This window comes from Pezoporus flaviventris, unplaced genomic scaffold (assembly GCF_033815535.1).
Source record: "Pezoporus flaviventris isolate CSIRO_AGI_PZ_B2104156 unplaced genomic scaffold, CSIRO_AGI_Pfla_v1 ptg000007l, whole genome shotgun sequence".
Classification (NCBI taxonomy): domain Eukaryota; kingdom Metazoa; phylum Chordata; class Aves; order Psittaciformes; family Psittacidae; genus Pezoporus; species Pezoporus flaviventris.
Window position 1 is genome coordinate 67495823 of NW_026892555.1, and position 14643 is coordinate 67510465.

General features: G+C 36.9%; 1 protein-coding gene across 1 annotated transcript in view; it reads left to right on the forward strand.

The window, feature by feature from the left end:
• Positions 1 to 14643, forward strand: part of GALNT1 (polypeptide N-acetylgalactosaminyltransferase 1) — an 85783-nt gene that overhangs the window by 1486 nt on the left and 69654 nt on the right. The gene's annotated exons all lie outside the window — the stretch shown is intronic.

Sequence of the window (14643 nt, forward strand, 5' to 3'; positions counted from 1 at the left end):
GCCAACAGCTGTGCAAACCAAAACTATGTAGCTAACCATGTATTTTTATACACTGCTGCTCTCAACTTCGCTCCTTTGCAAAAGCAGTGAAGATCATGTTGCTCTGAACACTTGGAACACCACAGAACTCGTTTTTCTCCTAAATACAAAGGATTGCTTATATTGGAGAAAGCATTTCACTTTCTAGTGCCAGCTTTGTCATTTTCTGTGACTTGGAATTTTGTCTGTGTCCTTCTGTGATGTTGGTCTTTTTTAAGTGGTAGTGCCAGCACTTTTTATCAGGCTTAATTTGTCTGTGAAGCATGAATGTGCATCAGAGACAACTCAAAATCATTGGCGATAGGGAGATTGTGGCAACGTGGTCATCTTGGAAATGGTACGAATGGTGCCTGTCAAGGACGCCACATACAAGTCACCCGTCAGATCAGGGTGGCAATGATAACACTCAGACTATTATTGGATGCTGTCTGGCTTTTCAGAATTGTAAGTTGTGTGAATGAGGATACCTTACTCCTGATGTACCTCATTCCTGTGGGAACAGGGCAATTCAAAGACACTAATGGAAGTTATGAAAATGGTTTAAAGCTGCCATGTGACAGTCATTGCCTAGCCTAGTGGTGAGGTGGTACTGTTTCAGTTTTACACAATGATTTGTTCCTTCTCCCTCATCATCTTAGGGTGCATTTGTTCAAATGAGTTCAGGAATAAGCTATACAGAGAAAGATTAGAATAGATTTCAGTACCAGATTGCTGCTTTAATGAAATAGCACCCCGCTGTCCTTTCTTGGTTGCATATATGTGGATAAGCTGTACATTAGGTGTAAAATTGTTAACTGTTTTTTTTTTCTGCTGTTGCAGAAAGGGTGTGATGTTTGTCTTTGGAATGAGAACAAAAAGTAGCTCCAGGAACACTCATCTAAAAATAGGGTACTTCCAAATACTTAAATGATTTGAATGCAATTTACATTATGTTTAGTTCAAGAGACAAGAGCTTCTTGACAGATTTTGCATTTTATATATTCAGTGATTTATTTTTTCTTTTTAGTGCACATGCTAAGTCTCAGATGATCCACCTGGCACAAAAGTTTGATACACAGGGCCAAAATGGGAAGGTTTTTGTCTCTGCAGTCATCCTCAGTCTTTTTCTTTAATTGTGTTTGATGTGGAAATGCAGGAACCATCTCTGGATGCACATTGACCTGTACTGGGAGCCTTCAGTGCTTACAAGGGACTGACCCACAAATTGAAATATAGTTTCTTTTTTAGCAGTTGGAGTGGGGCTTTTGAGAATGGTGCTGTTTCATGCTTATAAACCAATTGCTTTATCAAGAGTTTCAGAGTTCTTTTAGTGGTCTTAAATTATTAACCAAAGCCTGGAAGTCTGTACTCTGCTGTCTTTCAGTTACAGTGTGTGTTTTGCATTCCAGTGTTACTCTTCAGGATCTCGATTTTTAAATTTTATTTGGAAGGTGGTGGTTTAGGACCCCCACTTCATCCCCTCCTCTCTTCCCCTTTCCCCCCTCCCCCCAAGGGCCATCACTGTGATTTTAGCATTGAAATTATGGCAGTGACGTTTATTTGGAGTTTACTTAGATGAATAGCTCATGCAGATATAAGTAGTATTACAGGAGGCCAATGTTGAATACTTCTGACGTGGTATGGGGCTTGCACCAGTTACACAAATACTTAATAGAAGTGGGCCTGGATCCTTAAATGTGACATTCCTCATCACAGTCCAGTTTTCTGTCCTTCTTCATTATAAAGATGAACTAGAGATTACCTTGCATATGCATTGTATCAAAAGAGCATACCTCTGAACTGTATTCCCCCTTTCAGTGAGCAGCATCTTAATTTCTGAGTGTAAACTATTTCCCTCCTGTTTACGTTTTTTAGTCCATAACAATGTATTTTTTTCATGTCTTGCTTTGTGATTCTTTGTATTAACATTATTAATTTCTAATTCTTCACTTAATCTAATGTTGCAGCAACCTTTTGCAGGTAATGATTGAGAACTAACCACTAGTTTTAGTATGAAGATACAGTTTTGCTAGTGCTTGCCACTGCTGCTTTTGAATCCTGATATTTTTAATTTTCATCAGCTATGTTCTTATACTGAACAGAGATCTTCCTTGACTTCCACAGGGATGCTTGTAATCTTCTCATTTACACTAGGTCTACTCAATTTAGAAGGTTGCTGACCATACTAATAATTCTGCCTTTAACTCTCAGTGACATTTCTTCTGCCTTTATTAACATTGAATTTATCTGCCACTGTTACACCTGTACATCATAGTTGATTAGCTCCCAGTTGGTTATATTTTTGGTCTTCTGTACTTGGCTAACCTATATAACTGTTAACTTTTCTACTTTCCTTTCCAGTTCATTAATTAATGCCTTTAAATGTTGCTTGCTTTATGGATCCTTGGAGCATCCTGCTGTTAACCTTTTGCTGTGTTGAAGCTTGACTATGTATTCATAGTCCAAGCTTCCTGTTTCTTAGCTAGGAATAAAACAAAATCTTTAAAGCAAAATACAACTGAAATCTGTGAGATACATCTGCAGAGGTGTAATCATAGCTTTTACTCAAGTTTTAGTACCAAATCTATTCTTGACAGTTATATTCTAAATTTAGCATCCCCAGATAAAATGTTTTAACAGTAGGCTTGTCATAAAAGCATTTTGACACCATCTTCCACTAATTCTGGCAAAGCATTTTTTCCCCTTTACAGTCCTTCTAGTGAGCTCAATCCATTATGCGAAATCAGCCCATCATAAAAATCAATGGAATTGATATACTTTTAGCTAATGTATTAAAGAGCTGGCTAACTGCTCTATTATTCACTTTTTGATTACTTAACTATGGTTTTGCACTATGAAATCTGAAGGTTTTTAAGGGGCGTTTACTTTCGGCTGAATAGAAGCTTGTGACTTTGAGCACCGCATAAATATCTAGTGCATGTACTGTTGTAGTAACTCCCAGCTGATTGAGGCGTTCTTACCATCAGGTTGACATAAAGGTCTCTTGTTATAATCCACTAAAGAGAATTAACTTTAATTCTAAAGCCCTACACTATGCAAGTTACTGAGTTGTGGTTTGTAGTTTCTTGTAGGATACGTGACTCTGATTCCTCACGTTTTCTTTGAAAGGCCAGTGGAACTGAGAAGTTAACATAAAAAGGTATGCTTAGCTGGTAACCTTAGCTGTCAGTGAAAGCAAATGTACTTGGAGACCTGGTCCATTAAGAGAAGTTACCCTTGGCAGGGTGGTCTCCCTAGATTGCCTCTTGCTATCAGTTACCATCCTTGCTTCTGTGATCCAGGGTTTCATTTTCAATCACGAAAAAAAAATCCATGACTTTTTTTTTCTTGTTCTCTTGTGCCTTTAAGTGGTAGATAACTATGGTATGGCATTTGTGAAGTGGTTTCACAACTTTAGGTTTGTTGTTTTTTTTTTTTAATCCAAGGTATTTGGCTTTGGTGTTGGAGTAGACAGCTTCATTTCTGTGGAATTAAAAAGTTACCCTTAATAGGCAGAGCTTTGTAATGACGTCTTTTCACTGGAATCAGTGTTTAATGACCACAGCAACTCTCATTGATGGTTTCAGCTTGTGTATTTTTCCTTCATTATCAGATCTTTTCTAGCATTTGAAAGATACACAGGTAGGGACATTGAGCACAATTTATGTTGCAGGCTGCTATTCTGCATAACCCGATGGTCTCCAAGACATTTTGTTTGTTCTCATGTGGCAAGTTTTACTGCTGGAGAAGAATGGTATAAAGCAGCAGCAGTTTGTTGCTGTGGAGGTTCAGACTGTGGGACCAGCTGATGTACAGCTGCTGTGAAATTCATTCCTAGTTAAGGAGGGAAGTGTTTCATGCCTTTTTTTTTTTTTTTTTATCTTGTGCAATGCTGGTATCAACTTTCAGAAACGTTATTCTGTTAGAAAACTTACCCAAAAGATAAGCCAGTTCAGTGTTTTGCTGTCTAGCTGAAAGAGCATTAGCATCCTTTGGAGGCAGAATGTGTGAACTGCTCTTTGTTCCATAATGCTCATCTTGCTTTTTAAAACGTTGTCCTGTAAATTGCAAGCCAGTGTAATATTGTAAATGTTTTGGGAAGTCTGCTTTATTTTCAGTAGTGCTAATATCGCTTAAGATGTGCGAGCGATAAAATCTCTAGGATTTTTTTTTTTTCTTACTACAGAGAAACTCTTACAATTTTTTTGGTAGTAGTATTTCTTTGTAATGGGGTGTGGTACTTTTTTCATGTTAAGTTCCACAGTATCCCATCATGTAAGGGAATTCCTGACATGTAAGTGAAGTCATATGACAAAATTTGTCATCCCAGTTATGTGGAACAATTGAATCAGGATGACATTCAGCAACCATGTTACCTGTGAAAACTTGTTACGGGCAAGTGAGAGGGAGGATATGTTCTATTCTTTGACTTTTCTTTTTTTGTAGTGCATCAGAGTAGACTCCAGCACTTCAGCTGGTGCTTCCTGTCAGCACTGGAATTACCATAGTATCACAGTGCATAGATGTCTCGCATGAAGTAGTTCTACAGGAGACAGGAGTACTAGCCTCACTGTACAGACCTAACATGACGAAGGCCAGCAGAGCCTGAAGAACTTGAATCTGAACCTGTTTATTTTTCTGTAGCTATGGGTCATCAATATCTTTTTCCATGCCATTTAAGCCTGCATTCTGTATGCTAGCAATGCTTTAGTGTAAATTGTCAATGATAACCAGAATTGCACTGAAAGTTAAAAGGGATAATGCCAGGATTCTTCCATGGATAGGGAAATGAATTTTTGGATTTTTTTGTTGTTGTTTTGTTTTTTTTTGTTTTGTTTTGTTTTGTTTTTTTTTTGAAGGCTCTGTAAGGAGCAAACCAGGGGATGGGAATATTGGTGATGGATTTTAATCAACTGTCCATGTGTAGAGAGAGATTTAGAAGGGCTTATTACATAAAAATCAATTAAATGACCATAGACTTCCTTAAAGAGAGAGAGGTATCTAGTACTGGTCTTAATCAGATGTCTCCACAACAGTGTTCTAAAATGAGTTTAACTAGAGTGGCCCGGATAAGCAGGGACTAAGATCAAGCATAAAGTTGTGTCTCACCCCAGCCAAAAGTGGGTGACCAGAGGATGTAATTTCATGTGTTCAGTTCTTAACTTTGCTAGGCGATGCTTAAAAAAACACAACAAAACAAACCGACCTACGAACAAAAACCCCCACAAGTACAATAGGCTTCCGAATCTTCAGATGCTCCAAGTGCAAATCAGTTGTAGATGAAAAAAATAGGATTGGTGAGAGTTGTGGTGAAGTTCATCAGTTTAATTATCCCTATGAATAATTTATCAGTAAGAAAAATCTGGGCTCTTATGTGCACATCCTGTTCATGATGTTTCTGCATTAAATACATTAAAGCTCTCTTCAACATTCACTGATGGGGCATTTTTTCAAGTATCTTTAAGGACTCATTTAAGCTAAAATTAAACTAATGGATTTATTTAATTTTCAGTTCATTGTGTACTCAGGGTAATTAGGATTGATACACTTTTCAAACACAGAAGCTGAATCCTAATTCTAGATGCAAAACTCAGCTTTGACTATTGTCTCCAGACAATACTTCTATAAGAAATTACTTCCATTTCTGCTGATTGGAATCCTACTTTGAGTGTCCAGTTTATGAGTTAGTGACTGTTGGAAAGAGGCTAAGGACACATTTCCACAGAACTTTGTTTTTTTTTTTTAAGACTACTTTGTTGTTTTAAACCCTGCTGCCTGTAGTAAGTACCATGTGAATGAAATGAATATTTCTTAGAAAAATGGTTGAAGACAGCATAACAGAATAGTCCTGTTCCAAAGAGGTACTTGGAATAGCAGGTATACTTAGAGAATGAGAAAAACAAAAAACACCCCTGCAAGCAGTGTGTAATTTCTTTCACCACTTTTCCCATGATACTCTTACAAGTTTTGTTTTTTTTTAATTCAGGGCTCAGCAATCAGAAGTTTAAGAAATATAGGTACTTAAATTAGTAAGAGTTTAGTAAACCTTTTCAGTTTTCAAATCATAGCTATGCTGCAGATATTTACACATCATACTACAATTATTAAGCTTCCTAAAGTGTAGCAGAGGTACTAAAATTTAAATATGCTTATTTGAAATACATATTTCAAGAAAAATGAACCTTGCCCCTTGAGGCCCTCTGCGTGCAAGAGAGGTTATAAAATTTAAGTTCTTTTTCAGGCTGACATTGGTAAATATTTGATTTTGTGGTTTACATTCCTGAACTGAAAGTCTTGGAAATGGCATGAAAAGTACAAAATCATCCAGTAACTTCAGGGAGTAGGAAAGCACAGTTCCACCTTCAGGAGCCTTAATGAAGATTAGAAGTTATACATTCTTTGTATCTTCTCACAAACTTTGAAAGGCCTTTAGATTCTTACCATGACTTACTCCTTGCTGCAATGCTGTGTATGTATGAAAAAGGTTACAGGTAGCAGAGGGAAGTCCAGGAAGTTGAACTTGCATTTGCTTGAGACTTGCCTTTAATCTGAAAAATCTGGCCTCTTTCAAGAACAGACTGGTAACCTTTTGGAAATGTGGGCTAGATAGCTGTGGGGAACACAACTCCAAACTGCTCAGCAGTCCCTTTTCTTCAGCTTTAGCTGTGGTTTACTTGGGCACTGAAGTGAATAGGGGGAATAATGTGGCAGGAAGGACACACAGGAGTTCTTTATTCTTTGTAAAAGCTCAAGTTCCCTGCTAAAGCAGAACAGAATGGGGCAACTGCTGATACATTAGATGGCATACTCATCAAAAATGTTTTGTTTGATTTGTCTTCTCATTCTTTTTCCTCTTCAGCTTCAAATTGGTTTTAACCTGTGGCGTTGCAGGTTTTATGAACCTTGGACTAAAATATTTTCAAAGTGTATAGATCAACATTTCAGCCTTAAGGACTGACTGCTTCAGCCGTGCAGAGTTCCAGAAGTAAACGGTCAATAATCAAGCTTTCAAAATAACTGTGCTGAGAGCTTAAAAAGTATTGGTGGTATAGCTTTAGAAAAAATAGTGTTCATTATAAGTTTTACATGCTCTAAAATCTGTATTTGATGTTCAGCTGTGAATAGGTTCATTGAGTTGCTGGGAGCTGCATTAATATTTTATCAAATCTAAAATAATTTGTATTTTGTAGTTGAAATACTACTTTGTTGTACAAAATGGTAAAGAACGAGGCAGAATTCAGTACCGTGACTGTCAGTAACACTAAGACTCCTGAAGAAAATATTAAACACTCCATCAACTCTTGTAAAAGTGTAGTGAAAAGAAAGATACCTGAATGCGGTACAGCAGAATCTGAGTTACTCTGACAAAAGCGTCTGGAAAAATCTTAACTTATATATTCAAAAGCCATATAGAGCAGTTGTTAAAGTTGAAAGTGGGTGGGTGGTTTTGGTATTTCAACTGAAAGTACTATTTCATAACATTATTCTGCTATGGTGTCATTCCATCAAGTGAAAAAAGGTGTTGAAAAGCTATGAACAATTCCTGGAGTCTAGCGAGTAACCAGAACTGGTTCAAACATTTTAAAGCAATGTGCATCTTGTGTATGCAGACCCAGCACAAAACTTTTCTCTATCAAAATATGCTCATCAGCCTATATATCTAATTGTGCATCACAGCTCTAAATCACAAAAACTTTGTCTACAGCAGTTTATTTTAAAAAATGCAAGTTAACCAGTCCCCGAAGGAAACCAAGTAGTCTTTTGTACTGAATTTGTTAAATATTTATAAAAGAAACCCTATAAAACCTCCCAGAAGACCAAGCCCCGTGTTTCTGAGTGTTATTTGCCTCCTTGCCTCCTTTGTGAAGTTGTCAAATCACATCTTTTATTTTGTCTTTCCATGTCCAAGAAAACTAATCACTCTTCTGCAACCAGTAAATGCTTGAAATCTGCTGTGTGCCAGAAACCAATTGTCCCTATCTCAGCTGTGATCTGATTCAAAGACGTACAATAATATGTAATTTTCTTGCTTTGGATTATGTCAAAGCTTTCTTATGCAGTTTTAGACTATCATGACTATTCCTTTTCTCTCCAGAACTGTTCTTTCTCAAACACAGTCGGAGATTGTTAAAGCTGAAACAATGGTTTCTCTATATTTCATGAGTGTTATGTATTTGAAAAACATCTAAGGACTCATTTTGACCACGTTTTCCTTTGTTGAAAACTTGATAAAACATCTTGGCTTATGCCAGGAAAACAGTGCCTTTTATTTTTTTATCGCATACCTCATGTTATTTGCACTGGAGTTGAATAGCACGGAGTTGCAGTCAGTAGTTTGTACTAATCCACTAGTTTGGGTCACTAGCATTTAAACAAAGAATCCAGAATGGGATGTGTTTTAAAATCAACAGCTTCTATGCAGAAGTGCCCAGAGTTAAATAGCATGCAAGCCAGACACTGATTTCCAAAGCAAATGTTTGACCTTGGGATCCTTGTAGCTACATTTTCAACTCTGAGACTCTAAAACCATTTGCTACCAACTTTCTTAAAATCAAACCATCTTTTGTTGTGGAAGCTAATGAAATTATGATTCACTACTGCTTCCGTCTGTGGGGATGAGCTGTACAGTCTATTTCTATGGAGCAGAAACAAGAACAACTTCTTGTTATTCTAAGAGACAGTGTTTGCTTCTATATCTGTCACTTGTAGAATGTTGGCTAATTGTTACTTTAGAACAGCTCTTATCAATTACTGCTGTATTATATCAGCCTAACAGTTTCCCATAATTTGTGATTTCTCCATTTTTTTTTTTCCATTTGTTTGGGTGTGTAATGCATGGTATGGGTATATAATTAATTTTTGGGTATATCATTAATTTTTATTCAGAAGGATGTGGTAATGATTCAAGAATGGGAGGGGAGAAATGGATCTGAAAGGAGTCAAAATAATAGAAATGGCTAGTAATTTGGATTTCTTGATAAACTAGTATGTGTCAGGAGAGAGAGACAAGATCTCTTTAAGAGAAGAGTGATGACTGGCATCTTTGCAGTAAACTGAAGTCTGGTTATGGCCGGGCATATTGAAGAGGAAGTGAGCACAGTGGCCCAAGTGACAAATGCTGTGTTTAAAGATTTCCAAATCTGACTCTTGCGGTTTGGAGGAAAGAGTATTAGTTTGGCTCTTTGGAGGCATCTGGAACTGCTACTGCTTTGGCATCGTGAAACTTGTTATGGGCTGAGCAGTCAGTTTCCTGCACAAGAAGGAGAAAGTTTAGCCAGTTTTATGCAAATACTTGTTGAAGAGTTATCTTCCTATTCCAAAAGGGATCTGTTTCAGATGGAGGGGAAGGAAAAAAGAAAGTATTTATAAAAGCTTGAATGCTTATGGAGGAACATTACTGGAAAACCTCCAAGCCCATCAAATCAACTGTATATAGACTAGGAAATTTTAAGAGACTTGTATCTTGAAACTATGTGTACATCTGAAAATCTCTGTATCTACTGTAAATGAAGGTTTATGGAAATAATACTGTTTTCTGTTCAGCTTCAGAAAGATAGATTGCTTAATATTTATAAATATTTTGTTTACATGGCTCTTCTAGGAGAGAAGAAAGTTAAAGACAAAATTCACAAAAGGTTTGGAGGACCTTGGGGAAAACTTGACGGCACTTGCTGGGGCTGCATTCTGTGGATCAAATGTCAAATGTCCAGATATAAAGTGGTGGGAGGGCATTACTATGGTGGTACCAGCACTGGTGGCATTCTGTCCTCTACCCAGTTTGTCTTTTTTGTCACCACATGTCAAATATGGTAATAATGTGCCCTGTGGTAGTCCTTGTTGTAAAAGCTAATAGTTTTTTTATGTGAATACTTTCTCCAGCCAGGCAACAAAAGCCTCTTTTGCAGGAGAGGAAGAGTTGCCTTTTGAGCGTTTGATCTCGTGCTCTGTTAACCTTGAGCCTTTCATTTATTTTCCCCTGTGCCCCCCCCCCCCCAGTTTGTAGGCTGCTTTTAGTCATACTTGATGGGCAGAAATCCCCAAAATACTGAATTGGCATGAGCTTGGAGAAAATTGATTCTGAGGAAGAAAAGTGAACAGCTCAACAGTTGCCTATTCTTTCCCTAGCCTGCCTGTTCAGCAAAGACATGGTTTAACTGATCAGGTGGCATACCTAAACCTTGGAACAAATCCTATCATGTGGTACCTCTTGTTGCTTTGGTAACTAAGAAAAAGAGGGAAGATATAATAGTATCGTGTGGGGAATGGCTGTTTTGGGGGTGGAGGAATAAAGGAGAACTTGCAAGGGGCGGCAGCAGCAGCAAGATGCTGATGTTACTGCTGTTCACTGTGGGAGGTCAGGCCACAAGTTCTGCTTTCCACAAGGTGGGATAACTCGCAGGCTGGCAGTCAAGGGTTGCTTGCAGATTAGCTGTAATTTATTTCTAAGCGTCAGCGTTCCATCAGATATTTTTCAGTGTGCTGCTACTTCTGCTGTGTTCCTGGTCATTTTAAATTATAAATGTGTAGTCAGCTGCTGCTATGGGATAGTTTTTTAGAAGAATACAGTGGTAAAAGTTAAATTACTTTGCCTGTATTAATGAGTAGTTGGTTGTGTTTCTTCTCCCTGGCACCAAGTTTCCACAGTTCACTTAAGAACTTTTCAATCTGAATTTACTGAATGTTTTTCTTTCTTTTAATGGTTATAGTTTGAAATAAACTCATAGAAGACATAATTAATTTATAAAGTGGTTATCCCTTAAGTATACCATCTCCTGTTCTCTTGAAAAAAGAAAAGGAAAGCAGATTTCAGACAAGATGATTAATGTTTTGTTCATACATGTCAAATACGTAAGCTGATATAATTAGGGAGCATGATAACCTAGTTTATTTACTTTCTGAATATCATGAGGAAAAGGAATGAAAGATGTTCAATTCAGTGTCGTTATACTGATATTTTCTAGACTAAAACTAGACACCTTACTGCATTGGGAAAACCGGGCCTTATTTCTGAACTGCGGCAGTTACTTGTACAGAAGCGTGTTTTGAGAAAAATAATAAAGCAACTGTTTGCTCAGATTTCCTTCCAATTCACTTGTTGAATATTTAGTTGTGAACTAGTTTCTTTGGATATGTGTTCTACATAGTAATGTCACAGAAACTATTAGGAAAGACTTTTTATGCTATGAGCAATAGTGTAATCATTTCTAATATGCTTTCACTTTCCTGAATGAATGCTACTAAATGATATCATTTTAAGGATTTGACTTACTAAGAAATGAAATGTTAAGTGTGGACAAATTTTTAACATTGTCGTTTATACTTTTACTCCAGTTTTTACCTGAATTGTCTGCTTTTTCCACATGCAGTATGTAACAATATAACAATTTTCTCAGCATAAAAAAAGGATAATCAAGAGTTGTTTGCTTCAAGCCTCAAAATTCTAATAAAAAGCATAGGTTTTCTTAAGGTGTATTTTTTTTGTTTGTTGCTAATGGTGTCTCAGTTTCATATTTGTTGATCTGCCTGGTGGCAGATCTGTTTGTTTTTTTTCTCTTTTAGTATATTAACAAAAATTTGCAAATTACATGTAATACTGTCTGTTGCGCTCAAACTTCTCTTCATTCTGGTAATATTCATGGATCATTGACATTGTAAGTAAATCACTGGGTCACAATATTGAAATACTGTACTGTTGGCTGCGCAGCTTCTAATTATTTCAGTATGCAAGCTGTAAATGGTCGAAGGCCAGAGCTCTGCTTAAAAAAATAAAATAAAATCTCATAATGAGACATTGCTTTGTTGAAGGCTATTTCAAAAGACCGTTTCCTCAAAAAGCAAATGTTTGAGACTGAGGAAAATTGGGACTGGGTGCGTAAGTGATGTTACCAAGCATTTTAATGATTAAAAGTAGTTGAAGGTGTGTCAGAATTAAAGGCTTTGGTAGCATGTGAATAGCTTTGAAATAAGAACTGCTGTACAAGGTCCTGTTGATGAGACTAAAGCTTTGATCATCAACCTCCTGTGGACAACTGTACTGAGTAATGTGAAGGAAGTAGTGACATTCCTCTTTTCAACTTCTTGATTTACTGCGGCTATGAGCAACACGGGAGTCTCCGAGTCAGTGATTTGCCTAAACGCATGCACTGGGAGCTCCAAGTACAGGCAGACAGGAAACGAATGGGCAGCAGAAAACTGGTAGAGGAAGGGGAGGAGAGACAATAAAATGTAAATGTATTTCACTGAAAGAAGATAACAAAACACATAAATTGCTAAATAGTATCTCACCGTTTCTTTTGGCAAATAGTAACAGTTATGGTTGTATAGCAGGCTAATTATTTAAAGAGTTTTCAAATCCAGAGCTATTAAGAGGATCTAGAAGTGTTTACTGGAAGAATCTGCCTATTGTAGGCCTAAGGTTTAACTAGCATCATTAGCCTGTCTAGCCAATTGCAGGTAGGAAAAAGTCGGTTTGACCTTTTCTTTACCACCCCTCTTGACTTTCACAAGAGTAAAATTTACTTTTGACATAGACTTAGTTTCCTTTTTGTGCTTGTTTGTGCTTTCAGGAAATGGAGGCATAAAAGTAACAACAAAAAATTAAGTTTTAAAAGCTAAAGATATTGATATAATTCAGACAAATGAGGATGAGCTATGATTAGCAGGAAAATAGCTGTGGGATCTTTGCAAGAAATGGGAGGGATTTATATATACCCCATTAAAATGTAAAATAGGCATAATGTCTGCTTTCATTTACAGTGTGGGGCACACTGCTATAGCCCTGGGGCATGTTGGAATAATTGTTGAGGAGGTAGACAAGACAGTTGATGTATTTGGATAAGATATGATGTCTCGTGAGCAAAAAATTACATGGTAGTCCAAGCCAGACAGGCAAGACAGGTAAATTTAATGTCTTGTATAAACAGCTCTCTAAATTCTTGTAGTTTTCTTTCATATACATGTTCTGGAGATAGCACTGAACTTTATGCCTATTACAGACTTTTTTGCCATATTCATTCTTGATGAGTAAGCAGAATGTTGCTATGGTATGGAAATCAAATTGAATTATCCATTCTGTATATAATTTTTCCATGAATATGAAAGTTGATAAGGCTTTTGTTGAAAGGGTCATATTTAAGTCATCTTTATTTAGAGCTTAGTTTCTGGAAGTATGGAATGCTTTTTGGTGCAAATACAAGAGCAATGCTGACGAATCAGTGGTTTGAGCATACTTGGTCTATAGAACACTTCATCTTGCAAAGCAAATAACTGTTCTCAGCATTTGCTATTCTTTTGAAGCTGATGAAGTACTTGAGCTGGTACTTGTAAGTTGGTTCTTATTAATTTTATATCAAAGTAATTTGAAGCTAACTGTTCATGTATCATACTACGGAAATCCAGCTTCGGTATCCTGACAAATGGCTGGTCTTCTGTTTTGGTGGGAGCCCCACAGGGAGGTAATTACAAGCCTCCAGTTTTCAGTTGCAGAGGAAGGTTGCTTTTTCAGCTGGCACTTCTCCTCTAGTTTAGTTACTAATGATGAATTGAAGTTGAGTCTTTAAAAAACATAGTACGTTTCCTAATGTATACAAAAAGGTCAGTTGATACTTTCCATGTGAGCCAGCGTTAAGAAGCGGTTTGCTAAGAGTATGACTTTGTCAAACAGTTTAGCTGAAAGCAGAGTGAGTTGGGAAGCTTTGGTTTGGCCTATCATGAGGTGTGCAAAAGTGTTGAGAGTTTCCTGCTTGCTTTACTTGATGTCAGACATTCTGGGGTAAAGTGGTTTAAGACAGTATAGTATTTCCAAAGATTTTTTTTTTTTTTCCCATCTGTCTAAAGGAGTGAGACTAGTTCTGTGTTGACTGAACAGAAGTGGTACATTGATATTTTTATTGCTTTATATTTAACTGTATTTTTAAAAGGTGCCTTCTTTCACTTTGATGCTTGCTGAAGTGTTCATAACATAACCTGCTGTCAGATAAAATGTCATAGTTCTTTCTATATCCTGACCTTCCTTTCAACATAGCAAATACCTAGCCTATTTTTTACATTATTTTATCTTCAGTAAGTTTGGTTTTAGGGGTTGATTAGAAATTTAAACATTAAGAATGTTTTCTTACTGCTTCCTAAGTTTTGATGTACCCTAGGATGAGCTTCTATATGGAAGATTTCTGTTTCATTCCTTTCTAGAACATTCAAACAAGAATTATTCCTCAACCCTGAACCAGACAGGTGTTTTAGGGAAACAAGAATTTATACAACTGATGTCTTTGCAGTTACTGAAAATGCTAGATGGTTGAATTTATATTTTAATAGCTATTAGAGTTTTCCAGTAGTGGAAGTTTTTCATATCCTGAAGCATTCTGCCAGGTATCGGATTAATAATCCTTCTCTCATGATATTGTGATGTAATTCACAATATTCCTGGTCCATCTGCTAAAGAGATGTTTATAAATTGAGACAGAAAACACATATATAATAATTTTGGGGGGGGAAACTCACCCAACAATCAAAAACCAGCCAAAGCCAAACTCCAAAAAGCAATTCGAGAAAACAGAAGACATAATTATCACATGAACGGGCTGTTGAGATTTAGTGTAACAACAACAGCATGTCTCAAAATTTAAG